Source organism: Oncorhynchus mykiss, chromosome 13 (assembly GCF_057628025.1).
Source record: "Oncorhynchus mykiss isolate SJ-2025 chromosome 13, ASM5762802v1, whole genome shotgun sequence".
In the NCBI taxonomy this organism is placed as follows: Eukaryota; Metazoa; Chordata; class Actinopteri; order Salmoniformes; family Salmonidae; genus Oncorhynchus; species Oncorhynchus mykiss.
This window is the reverse complement of record NC_143034.1, coordinates 83,771,606-83,777,605: the sequence shown is the minus strand read 5'-3', so window position 1 is coordinate 83,777,605 and position 6,000 is coordinate 83,771,606. Positions and strand designations below refer to the sequence as shown.

Here is a 6,000-nt window from a genome sequence, read left to right as displayed (position 1 = left end):
GGGCGTATCTCAGACTGGCCAATAGAAAAGGGCGTATCTCAGACTGGCCAATAGAAAAGGGCGTATCTCAGACTGGCCAATAGAAAAGGGCGTATCTCAGACTGGCCAATAGAAAAGGGCGTATCTCAGACTGGCCAATAGAAAAAGGGCGTATCTCAGACTGGCCAATAGAAAAGGGCGTATCTCAGACTGGCCAATAGAAAAGGGCGTATCTCAGACTGGCCAATAGAAAAGGGCGTATCTCAGACTGGCCAATAGAAAAAGGGCGTATCTCAGACTGGCCAATAGAAAAGGGCGTATCTCAGACTGGCCAATAGAAAAAGGGCGTATCTCAGACTGGCCAATAGAAAAGGGCGTATCTCAGACTGACCAATAGAAAAGGGCGTATCTCAGACTGGCCAATAGAAAAGGGCGTATCTCAGACTGACTGCATCACTTCTTCTTTTTATAAGAAACATTCAAGTGTTGAAAAATCCCAAATTGTTTTGCCAACAGCCAATAGTCAACTTCCACACAGCTCTGACACCAACACACTCACCCCACCAGACACGCCCCTCAGGGGTCTTTTCACCGTCCCCAAATCCAGAACATATTCAAGATAAACGTACAGTATTATATAGAGACCTTATTGCATGGAACTTCCTTTCATCTCATATTGCTCAAATAAACAATAAACCTGGTTTCAGAAAACAGATGAAGCAACACCTTCACGGCACAGCGCCTCTCCCCTGTTGGACCTAGATAGTTAGTGATGTAGTTCTTGTCCTCGAGCTGTTCTTGTCTACTAATGTTCTGTATTATGTTTCATGTTTTGCCAGGAAGAGTAGTTGCCGCTTTCGCAACAGCTAATGGGGATCCTAATGACATACTAAATACCCCCCCGGCTTAGAATGTAATGGCTTTTAACTTGTCATAACTAGTGTTACATACACAATACCAGTCAAACGTTGCGACACACCTAATCATTCAAGGGTTATTATTTATTCGTTTTGATTTATTTTAAAGACATAAAATCTATGAAATTAACACATATGGAAGTCACGCCCTGACCTTAGAGAGACGTTTTATTTCTCTAATTGGTTAGGTCAGGGTGTGGTGTGGGTGGGTGGGTATGCTTGTTTTCTCTTGTCTAGGGTTTTGTATATCTAGGTTTTTAATTTGTCTAGGTAAATGTAGGTCTATGGTGGCCTGAATTGGTTAGGTCAGGGTGTGGTGTGGGTGTGGGGTGGGTATGCTTGTTTTTGTCTTATCTAGGGTTTTGTATATCTAGGTTTTTATTTGTAAGTCTAGGTAAATGTAGGTCTATGGTGGCCTGAATTGGTTCCCAATCAGAGGCCGCTGTTTATCGTTGTCTCTGATTGGGGAATCCTATTTAGGTTGCTATTTTCTCCCTTTTGGTTTTGTGGGTTCTTGTCTATGTGTAGTTGCCTGTCAGCACTCGTTTTTATAGCGTCACGGTTAGTTTTTGTTGTTTTTGTTAGTTTGTTCAGTATTCATTCGTCTAATATGCATGCCGCACTGTGCCTTGGTCTCCTCCATACAACGACCGTGACAATGGAATCATGTAGTAACCAAAAAAAGTGTTAAACAAATCTAAATATATTTTATATTTGAGATTCTTCAAATTACCACCCTTTTCACAGATAAACATATTTGCACACTCTTAGCATTCTCTCAACCAGCTTCATGAGGTAGTCACCTGGAATGCATTTCAATTAACAGGTGTGCCTTTTTAAAAGTTAATTTGTGGAATTTCTTTCCTCCTTAATGCATTTTTGAGCCAATCAGTTGTGTTGTGACATGGTAGGTGTGGTATACAGAAGATATCCCTATTTGGTAAAAGACCAAGTCCATATTATGGCAAGAACAGCTCAAATAAGCAATGAGAAATGACAGTCCATCATTACTTTAAGACATGAAGGTCAGTTAATTCGTAAAATTTCAAGAACTTTTAATGTTTCTTCAGGTGCAGAGAATAAATTAAAATAAATTAATTAGAGTTACATTTTGATTGAATAATTATTATTAGTTTACCTTTTGCAGCCCAAATAAATGCTTCACAGAGTTCAAGTAACAGACACATCTCAACATCAGCTGAGACATTCACGACTGCGTGAATCAGGCCTTCATGGTCAAATTGCTGCATGTAAACCACTACTAAAGGACACCAATAAGAAGAAGAGACTTGCTTGGGCCAAGAAACACGAGAGATGGACATTAGACTGGTGGAAATCTGTCCTTTGGTCTGATGAGTCCCAATTTGAGATTTTTTGGTTCCAAGTGCCATGTCTTTGTGAGACGTAGAGTAGGTGAACGGATGATGTGTATTGCGTGTATTGCATGTGTATTTCCCACCGTGAAGCATGGAGGAGGAGGTGTGATGGTGCTTTGCTGGAGACACTGTCTGTGATTTATTTAGGATTCAAGTCAAGGCACACTTAACCAGCATAGCTACCACAGCATTCTGCAGCAATACGCCATCCCATCTGGTTTACACTTAGTGGGACAATCATTTGTTTTTTAACAGGACAATGACCCAGAACACACCTCCAGGCTGTGTAAGGGCTATTTGACTAAGAAGGAGAGTGATGGAGTGCTGCATCAGATGACCTGGCCTCCAAAATCACCCGACCTCAACCCAGTTGAGATGGTTTGGGATGAGTTGGACCCCAGAATGAAGGAAAGGCAGCCAACAAGTGCTCACCTTATTTGGGACCTTCTTCAAGACTGTTGGAAAAGAATTCCAGGTGAAGCTGGTTGAGAGAATGCCAAGAGTCTGCAAAGCTGTCATCAAGGCAAAGAGTGGCTTTGAGCGCAGAGTCAAGGAAAAGCAGCCAACAGAAAATATATTTTGATTTTGTTTAAAAAAAACATTGGTTACTACATGATTCCATATGTGTTATTTCATAGTTTTGATGTCTTCACTAGTATTCTACAATGTAGAAAATAGTAAAAATAAAGAAAAACCTTTGAATGAGTGTGTCCAAACTTTTGACTGGTACTGTATAGTATTGTATGTATGTATGTATGTATGTATGTATGTATGTATGTATAAAACTAAAAAATCCAAGCCGTGAGGTCGAAGGAATTGTCCGTAGAGCTCAGAGACGGGATTGTGTCAATGCACAGATCTGGGGAAGGGGTACCAAAACATTTCTGCAGCATTGAAGGTCCCCAGAAACACAGTGGCCTCCTCCTTCTTAAATGGAAGAAGTTTGGAACAACCAAGACTCCTCCTAGTGCTGAGCGCCCGGCCAAACTGAGCGATCGGGGGAGAAGGGCCTTGGTCAGGGAGGTGACCTAGAACCCGACGGTCACTCGGACAGAGCTCCATTGTTCTTCTGTGGAGATGGGCACCTTCCAGAAGGACAAGCATCACTACAGCACTCCACCAATCAGACCTTTATGGTAGAAGGAAGTCACTCCTCACTGAATGGCACATGACAGCCCACTTGGAGTTTGCAAAAAGGCACCTAAAGGACTCTCACATGACAAACAAGATTTTCTGGTCTGATGAAACCAAGATTGAACTCTTTGGCCTGAATGCCAAGCATCACATCTGAAGGAAATCTGCCACCATCCCTACGGTGAAGCATGGTGGTGGCAGCATCATGCTGTGGGGATGTTTTTCAGCAGCAGGGACTGGGAGACTAGTCAGGATCGAGGGAACGATATTCAGAGCAAAGTACAGAGAGATCCTTGATGAAAACTTACTCCAGAGCGCTCAAGACCTCAGACTGGGTGAAGGTTCACCTTCTAACAGGACAATGACCCTAAGCACACAGCCAATACAATGCAGGAGTGGCTTAGGGACAAGTCTCAGAATGTCATTGAGTGGCCCAGCCAGAACATCTCTGGAGAGACTTGAAAATAGCTGTGCAGTGACTCTTCCCATCCAACCTGACAGAGCATTGGAGAATCTGCAGAGAGGAATGTGAGAAACTCCCCAAATACAGGTGTGCCAAGCTTGTAGCGTCATACCGAAGAAGACTAGAGGCTGTAATCGCTGCCATTTACTTACGTGATGTGATATTTCTGTTTTTTATTTTTATTTTTAAAAGTTAGCAAACATTTCCAGAAACCTGTTTTTCCTTTGTCGTTAAGGGTTATGGGGTATTGTGATGTCATTGTGGGGTATTGTGATGTCATTATGGGGTATTGTGATGTCATTATGGGGTATTGTGATGTCATTATGGGGTATTGGGATGTCATTATGGGGTATTGTGATGTCATTATGGGGTATTGTGATGTCATTATGGGGTATTGGGATGTCATTATGGGGTATTGTGATGTCATTATGGGGTATTGGGATGTCATTATGGGGTATTGGGATGTCATTATGGGTTATTGGGATGTCATTATGGGGTATTGTGATGTCATTATGGGGTATTGTGATGTCATTATGGGGTATTGGGATGTCATTATGGGTTATTGTGTGTAGATTGATGAGGGGGGGAAAAAAAGATTTCATCCATTTTTCAATAAGGCTGTAACGTAACTGAAATGTGTAAAAAAAGGTCAAGGGAGTCAGAATACTTTCCGAATGCGCTGTATATTTGTATACAGGAGAATGGAGATCATGTTTCGAGATTGTGAGATTTCTAGCTGACGATAAATGAAGGCACCAGAGTTATAGCCTTCTCACTTTGCCAGAAATTCAAACATAAACACACAGTCTAATTTTATCTTAGTTTTTGTCAGCTTTAAACTGTTACGTTTTCAACTTTGAACTTTGGTCGTTAAAAAAAAAAAAAAACGGTATTACTGTTAACTCTGTAATTAACTTTTTTTTTTACAGTCTAATATAGTTTGTTTTGTTGTAGTCTATATGCAGTACTATTTTTAGGTGTTGGTCATTAGTTTACTAGGACTGTTTCATTGCGGTACATAACGATACATCCTCATTCTGATAAATAGTTTTGCATCATGCTCCATCCACCGAGTCATGCAAAGAAAAATAAAAAGTGCAATTCGCGTCATATGTAAAAGCATTGATTTAAAACTAGTGCTTTTTCAACATAGGCAATCCAAAAAGCGTGGGACAGTGCAGGAACAATGACAGCCACCAATGCGCTTTTCGTGTCATCTAAAGGGCGTTCCTGATTACACGGAACGCCCATATTATGAGACACCCCGAATTGCGGTAATGCAATTACACCATATTGAGTTGTCTTGAAACCAACATGTGAAATCTCAAATTTAAAACCCATCTCGTTTTTTGTCTCCATCTCCAAATCTATTGGATGAGAAAACCAGAGGTCTCGTCCCTTCTAACCTTCTTCTCCAATGGGCTTTGAGAAGGAGACGAGGAGCTAGGATTTTAATATTTTATATTCTTCCCCATGTCCTCTAGCCTTGCACACTGTTGCTCTAAACGGTCTCGTTATGAATGGATTTCCTCAGAAGGGAGGAGGAGGAGGAGGTGGTGGTGGTGGTGGTGGTGGTGGGGGGAAGGAAAGGATGTATTTCTGCATCAGCGAGTCAAGCAGCTTTGGTCACACCCTTCCCCCGCCTACATGTCCCCCCTCCCGGGACGAGAGAGGAGCTTTACCGCCCGCCATGTTGATAGAGCAGGAGTCAGAGACGTGTAAAAGCCTGCTTAGCGAACTAAACTACACATTACGGGAAGGGTTAGATATAACATTTATCCAACAACCACAACAAATAAGTCAACTTTCCTGGTATTTTTTGTCTTGGATGGTGACTTCTTTGATCGTATGGGTTGTAAAATTCCTGGATATTCATTTACTCTGTAGAATAACTCGGGAAAAAGGAAATGGTAAGTTATTCATTGTTTTTTTTTTGCTTTCCAGGTTGTTTCAAATCTCCTTGGGATGCTTTTGGGTGAATGTCTCCACCTAGCATTTAAACCTAGCTAGCTAACGTTAGCCAGTTAGTTAGCCAGTTAGTTAACTAACAAGGGTTAGCCTGTTAGTTAGCTAACAAGGGTTAGCCAGTTAGTTAGCTAACAAGGGTTAGCCAGTTAGTTAGCTAACAAGG

At 41.6% G+C, this 6,000-nt stretch overlaps 1 protein-coding gene across 37 annotated transcripts in view; it reads left to right on the top strand.

Annotated features, from left to right (window-relative positions):
• Positions 1-5,164: 5,164 nt before the first annotated feature.
• Positions 5,165-6,000, top strand: part of epn2 (epsin 2) — a 41,017-nt gene continuing 40,181 nt past the window's right edge. For 35 of the 37 annotated variants that reach the window (XR_016485528.1, XR_016485523.1, XR_016485522.1 and 32 more), the window contains exon 1: positions 5,165-5,779. The gene's annotated coding sequence lies outside the window, so the exon portion shown is untranslated. The remainder of the gene's footprint in view (positions 5,780-6,000) is intronic. The other 2 variants (XR_016485529.1, XM_090194500.1) reach the window with 1 other exon arrangement.